This window comes from Carlito syrichta, unplaced genomic scaffold (assembly GCF_000164805.1).
Source record: "Carlito syrichta isolate Samal-C Ts95f unplaced genomic scaffold, Tarsius_syrichta-2.0.1 Scaffold303612, whole genome shotgun sequence".
NCBI lineage: Eukaryota > Metazoa > Chordata > Mammalia > Primates > Tarsiidae > Carlito > Carlito syrichta.
In genome coordinates this window covers 144391-150996 of record NW_007247708.1, presented here as the reverse complement: position 1 = coordinate 150996, position 6606 = coordinate 144391, and positions in this window count along the sequence as shown.

Sequence of the window (6606 nt, the reverse complement as noted above, 5' to 3'; positions counted from 1 at the left end):
CACCACACTTCCCAGTCTTTATTTCTCAGAGATACAATCACTTATTCCCATTCATCTGTGCATATTGTTTTATGTCTGCTTTTTGAAGTTGACATTTTCCATGTAGTTACTTTGCATTTTCAATGGCCCATGGTATTCTCTCACATTGATGTGCAATAATTTACGAACCCACTCCCTTTTTCTGTCATAAATAATGTTGCAGTGAACATCTTTGCACACGAAGCTTATTTCCCCTGTTGAATATATTTCTTTGGGCTGCATTCCCACGAGCAAGATTACTGGGCTAAAGGGTATAAACATTTTATTTCCCCCCTCCTCTCTTCTGTGTTTATTTCCAAAAGCGACACTATTTCACAGAATTAAAAAAACAAAACAAAACAGAAGCTACCAGTATGGCATACATATATAAAGTCATTTAAGTTTACCAAGGTTTTGGGTTCATTATGGAAGTCAGAGGCAGGCAGAATCTATGAGATCAAACGTCATCCTTTTCTTGAGAGCCAGGAAAGATTGTCCTTTATGTGTCCCACCTGGTGACTTAAATAACTTTACCATTTCCCTTAGAAAATTATTCCCATGGAAAATGATTCCTTCCACCTTCTGACCTTTTATTGGTTGCTGTCAGCCTGGGGGCAACACTTTGTTTCCAGCTGTTCTTAAAAGCCACTTCTTTAGCATTTAACCCTTTGAAGGCCTACAGGGGTGAAGTGGGTGTGAACGGAGAGGGGAACAGGGAGGGCTGGAAGGAGGGAGGGGAAAGAGACTCCTTGCCCATTTGCAATACCTTGTATGCCTTCGATGGCGATATCTTGCTACAGAAGCCAAATCTGAGAAATATATGTGGTGGGCTGAAAAAATTAGAAAATCCTCAACTTGCTTTATTGTAAATAGAAGCAGTTTGGGAAACTCTGATGCTATTAATGACCACATAAGAAGGGCTATTAGTAGTGAGGATAGTGCTGACTTATCTAGAGAGGGGCTTTCTGGGGCTCAGATATATTTACCCTTGATGCCTCACCTCTCTGGTAACATGCTTTAAATGTAAAGGATTTGTGGCATTAGATGTCACCATCCAAAATCTTCACGGGATTCATGAAATTCTGAATCATTTAAGATGCTTTTGGTTGTGTGCTGCTGAAAATCCAAAGGAGCTTAGAAGATAACAAGAGTTTTCATGTCTTTCAAAGTCCAGAGGAAGGGTTGACACTTAATAAAGCTTGATCGAGAAGCACAGGATGACATCAAACACATTATTTTTCCTTCTTTCTCCTCCACTTTCCATGGCATCAGCCACATCCTAAGGCTGGCTTCCCACATGACCTTAAGAGGTTACCAGAAACAAGTGGAGGGGAAGGCATGCTTCCTCATTCATGTTTAGTAGGAGAGAGGTTCTTACTTTCTCCCAATCATGGAACCTGAGTCCTAGATCTCACTGTCATTGGACAAACTTAGGTCAAATGCCCATTTCAGAAACAGTTTTTGTGTTTTGTGTTGAGATGGTGAGGTTATGCTGATTGGTGAATCATAGTTTATGCCAATCAGGGCTCATTCACAGTTGGGGGATCAATACAACCCAAACCGTGGGGCTTCTACATTGGGGAAAGCAGCTAACAGTGCTCCTTATACTTCCTGGGCAAACTCCCAGATAAGGCATTGTTCCACTTTTGCTTGGACTGCTCACATGTCATACTTATCTGATAAGTTGTTTCTTTCACCAGAATACAGTTGTCCCTCCCTTTCTGTAGGCTCCACATCTGCAGATTCAACCAATTTTAGTTGGACAATATTTTTAAAAATAGTCATACAACAATAAAAATAATACAAAATTTAAAATACAGTAGGACAACTATTTATATAGAATTTACATTGAAAGTAAGTTAGAGATGATCTAAATTATATGGGAGGATGTCCATAGATTATATGCATATATTATGCTAGGTAATATCAGTGACTTGAGCCCTGCAGATTTTGGCAATGGGGGAGAGGTCCTGGAACCAATACGCCTCAAATCCAGAGGGAAGACTGAATGTGTCTATTTGGAGCATGTGCCCCAATTCCTAAGAGATACACGAGGAAAAATGGGTTCTACAGATGTAAATTTTTATAATGTGGCAGAATTGATTGATCAACTTGCAGGACTGGGAAACATGAAGAGGCAGACCAAGCTCCGGTTCAGAGGACCAGTGAGTGGGCTGAGGATGGTGCAGGGGGTGGGGACAGGCAAAGTGAAGGGAATTGGAACCAGTCCTCAGTCAGCAAAGAGAACATGGCCTGAGAACTATGTATATGAGATTATGCCCAGAAATTTTCCTGAATCCCCATATGTCCCCAATCATGGACCCTGAACTAGGTGGCTAGAGGAAGGATATTGTTGGACAGATTTATTAATTGGGTTGAATTTTAGGACTGGGTGTCTATGACTAACTTTATATTTAATTACTTATGGAAAGGAAGTTTCTATCTGAAACTGCAGGGCTCTGCCTGGATCCTCCTTGAAAAGCAAAGTCTTGCACTAAAGATGATACTCCACATAAAAGGTCAGGACCAGGGCTATGATGGGAAAGCTGTTGTTGGTCTAAGTGCTTATAAACACATTGAGATTTACCTTCCATGTACTTCCATGGACCTCAGTTTTGCATAAGCGACCATTTAAATTAATATTACAACACCAAACTATCATAGTGAGGGATTATTGGGAGGTTGAATGACAGAAGTCTAAACTGAAGGACTTCCCAGTGGCTCATGACAACTGGAGGCCTGGGCTTCAGGGTGACCCTCCTCTATCTCCCATTGGTTTAGTAGGCTGTCTATGCCCTTCCTAGAGCCACTGTGAGGGAGGGACTTGGAGGAGCTGGAGGGAGGAGGAGGTGATCTTGGGTTCCAGAAGCCTTCAAAGGAGCTGTTCTGCAGAAAGGATCTGGCCCAGGGTCTTCCTCAAGAACATCCATCACTCCCTTGTTTTCTAGATATCTGTCTGTCTTTTCTTTCTTCTATCTTACCACCCAGTTGGACACAATCTAGATGCTAAGTGAGATGCATTTATCACAATAGCTGTTGAATCCTCTTTCTGAACTAAACAGGACCTTGGAAGTTGGGCCTAAGCAGGTGTGGCCTACACACAGCAGATATAAGGAGAACTGAAATAGGAGGCTAGAACAGAGAGCCCAGGGACACTCCAGGGGAAACAGTCTCAAGGGCTGTCCATTGAGGCTACCTCAGGACGGAGGCTGTGCATGAACCTGGAAACCCAGTGGTGAGAGGACTTGGGGCAGGTTCAAGAGCAACTCCCATAGCTTCAGAGACATTGTGCAGATGCTTGCAGCCTGGACAGGGAGCCTTTTTGGACAGGAGTTACCCTCATGCTACTTTGGAAGTCTTTAATAATACCCAGAGGAGCCGGGCTTGGTGGCTCAGCCTGTAATCCTGTGCTTTAGGAGGCTGAGGTGAGTGGATTGCCTGAGCCCGCGGGTTCGAGACCCGCCTGGGCAACTTGGCGAGACCTCATCTCTACAATAAATCAAAAATCATCTGGGCACGGTAGCGCTTGCTTGTAGTTCCAGCTACTTGGAAGGCTGAGGTGGAAGGATCACTGGAGCCCAGCAGGTCAAGGCTGCAGTGACTGGGAGCAGCCACTGCACTCCAGTCTGGGTGACAGAGTGAGACTCCAACTCAAATAATAATAATAATAATAATACCCAAAGGAATAGGAGGCCTTGGAGGCCTGGAGGGTCAGAAATTGGCTTCTCTACCAACTCTCCTGCCAGAGGGTTGTACAATCCCAGTAAGGTGCTTTTCTTTCCTAAGCACCCTGAATTTTTTCATTCATTGGGCTCCATTTGAGATAGGGATCTGGCAGGACTATTTTCCCAAAATGAAGGTCACAAGGCCTGGACTTCACTGACAAGACCAGATGGGTGAGAAGACTGGCCTAAACAAGCAGAGACCAACAAAGACCAAGATGGTGTTGAAAGTGACCTCCATTTGTCCTTTCTGCTCATTATATGCTAATTATAATATATTAGCATATAATGTATGCTATCTAAAAGACATCCCACTGGTGCCTTGACTGTTTACAATAACCATGGCAACTCTAAGAAATTACCCTATATGGTTTAAAAAAGAGCAGAACCTTCTATCTGGGGAACCTCCCAGCCCCTTTCCCTGATAAACCACGAATAATTCACCCCTTGCTTAGCATATAATCACAAGATAGCTATAAAAATAAAACCAAGCCATGTATGACTGCTGCTTTTCCTATAGACCGGTCCAGGATGCTCTGCCCATGGACCAGCCTGCTCTCTGTCATTTCAATACATTTACTTTTATTTTTCAAAAGAAACGCCAGTGACACATGTGGGCTTCTCTGCCTATGGATCTGTGTCTTTAACACACTTACTTTTTGTCACCTACTTAGGGCTCATGCTTGATTTCCTTCCAGCATGAAGCTAGGAATCCACTTGTCCTCTCAGACTGAACCCCAATCTGAGGTTCGCCTCCATTATCTTCCTTGGTAATGCTGATGGGGGGGACTTTGGGGCCTCCCCAACTGTATCACATTAGCTGAGTAAGAGTCTGTAGTTGCTTTCTGAGGTGTGCTCAACAGTTCTGCAAGCTGAGTCTTTCCTAAAGAGTTAATTGTTAACTCAAGAGTAAACTGTTGAAGTGACCTCCTCCTGTGTTATTTGCATTTTAAAATGTACACCTAGGAGACCAAAATTCCTAGAAGACCCTAAAAGAATAGCAGTCTGTATGTGTGAGGAGGGAGGGAGAGAGAGAAGGTGAGAGGCAAGGGGTAGTTTTGTTTAAAACTCCTCAAACTGGAAGTCTGTCCCTGCTGTATAGAAGAGTGAGGATTTTCTGGATCTTCTGGGATGCCCAGACCCTAGGAATACTCATGGTGGGATGGGTAGGACCTATTTTTAGTATTTTATTTAGCTATAGTAGTTCTGTATGAGCTAACTGAAATGCGGAATATCAAGTCAGTGTGATTGTCATTTGTTGATGTTTCGGAATCTGTGAGTGGAAAACAATCAGATAGATGTTGCCAATAGATGAGGTGACAACCCCGTCTCTTCAGAGTTGACTTCCGTTCTCTCACTTTCCAACCCTTATCCTCACAAGGATTGGTGAGGATGGTGATTGCTGGCCATCCTTGGTTTGTAAATTTATCACTCCAATCTCTGCTTCTATCTTCCTTCTCTGTGTACCCATGTCTTCTATCTGCATTTATGTTTCTCTCTTACAGACACTGATCACATCAGATTTAGGACCCACCCTACTCCAGTGTGATTGATCTCAACCTGATTATAGCTGTGAAAACCTTACTTTCCTATTTTGCTGGCTCTGGGCTAACAGGAATCTTGGAGGGATACTATTCAATGCAGTATGCACGTCAAACATAAGAGGTGGGAATGGGAACGTGAGGTGGGGATACACAGGCATAAACGAACAAGGAAACAATACACACAAGTCTTGCCGTAACCACAAAGACTGTGCACACCTTCAGATCCACAAAATAATGCTTCCCTGTATCCATTTTGGCTCTAGATTGAGGAAAACAACAGCACTTAATTTGTGACAAAACCAGCAACGAAAACAGCAAAACCAAAATAAAAAACGAAATGATGTCTCCTAAGGATTCCTAACCACACTCTGGCCTTCATATGGGCTTGGGGCTAGAATTTGCATAACCCCAGAGTTCCAAAAGATCCCAGCCGAAAACTGAGTTCACATAGCAATGATTTGGTAGTGTCTTCTGCCATTTGACTGAAGTAATTACAAATTCTCTTTGAAGGAAAAAAGACCTCTTAACGCAGGTCTCAAAAAACTTCCACAGCCAAAGTTCCTCAAAAAACAAGAGGGGTAAACTAGAAAATGAAACTTCCACACAAATAGAAAGAGAAAGTGAAATAAGACAAATTATAATCAGTGTGAAGAAAGACAAGCAAGGAGAAAAAGTAACATAGGAAAAAACCAACTTATAAAAATCATGAAAAGAGTAAAATAAATTCACATATATCAGCATTCACAATATATATGATCTAAACTTGCCAATTGAGACAGATTGTCAGAACAGATTAAAAAGAAAACCCAGTTCCATGCTTTTTACTTGAAATATGAGGACACACAAAGTTTGAAAACATATAAATAGAAAAAAAGTTATTAGCAAATAGTCCATGAATGTTCATTTGTGGAGCTATGTTAATACAAGGCAAAATATGCTTTAGGATGAAAAGATTTTACCAAAGTAAATGCAGAATATAAAATGAATTTGTATTAAAAATGGATTAATGCCATTTATTAAAAAGATTAAAAAAGAAAAATTGCAATAGGTGTAGACAAGTTATTCAATAAAATTTAACATTTATTCATGATGTGTTCTTAGTAAACTAGAAGAGAGCTTTTTTAATCTGATAAAGGCAATTCCCAAAATAATCTATCTTATACATAATGATAAACCACTAGAGACACTTTAAAATACGAAATAAGTATTTTTGCTCTAGCTGCATATTTTAAGTGAAAATTAAGTGAAAATAAAGAAGTGTGAGGATTGTCATTATTTGGATATAAATATCTATAGAGAAAATCCAAAAGCTCTTTAGGCCT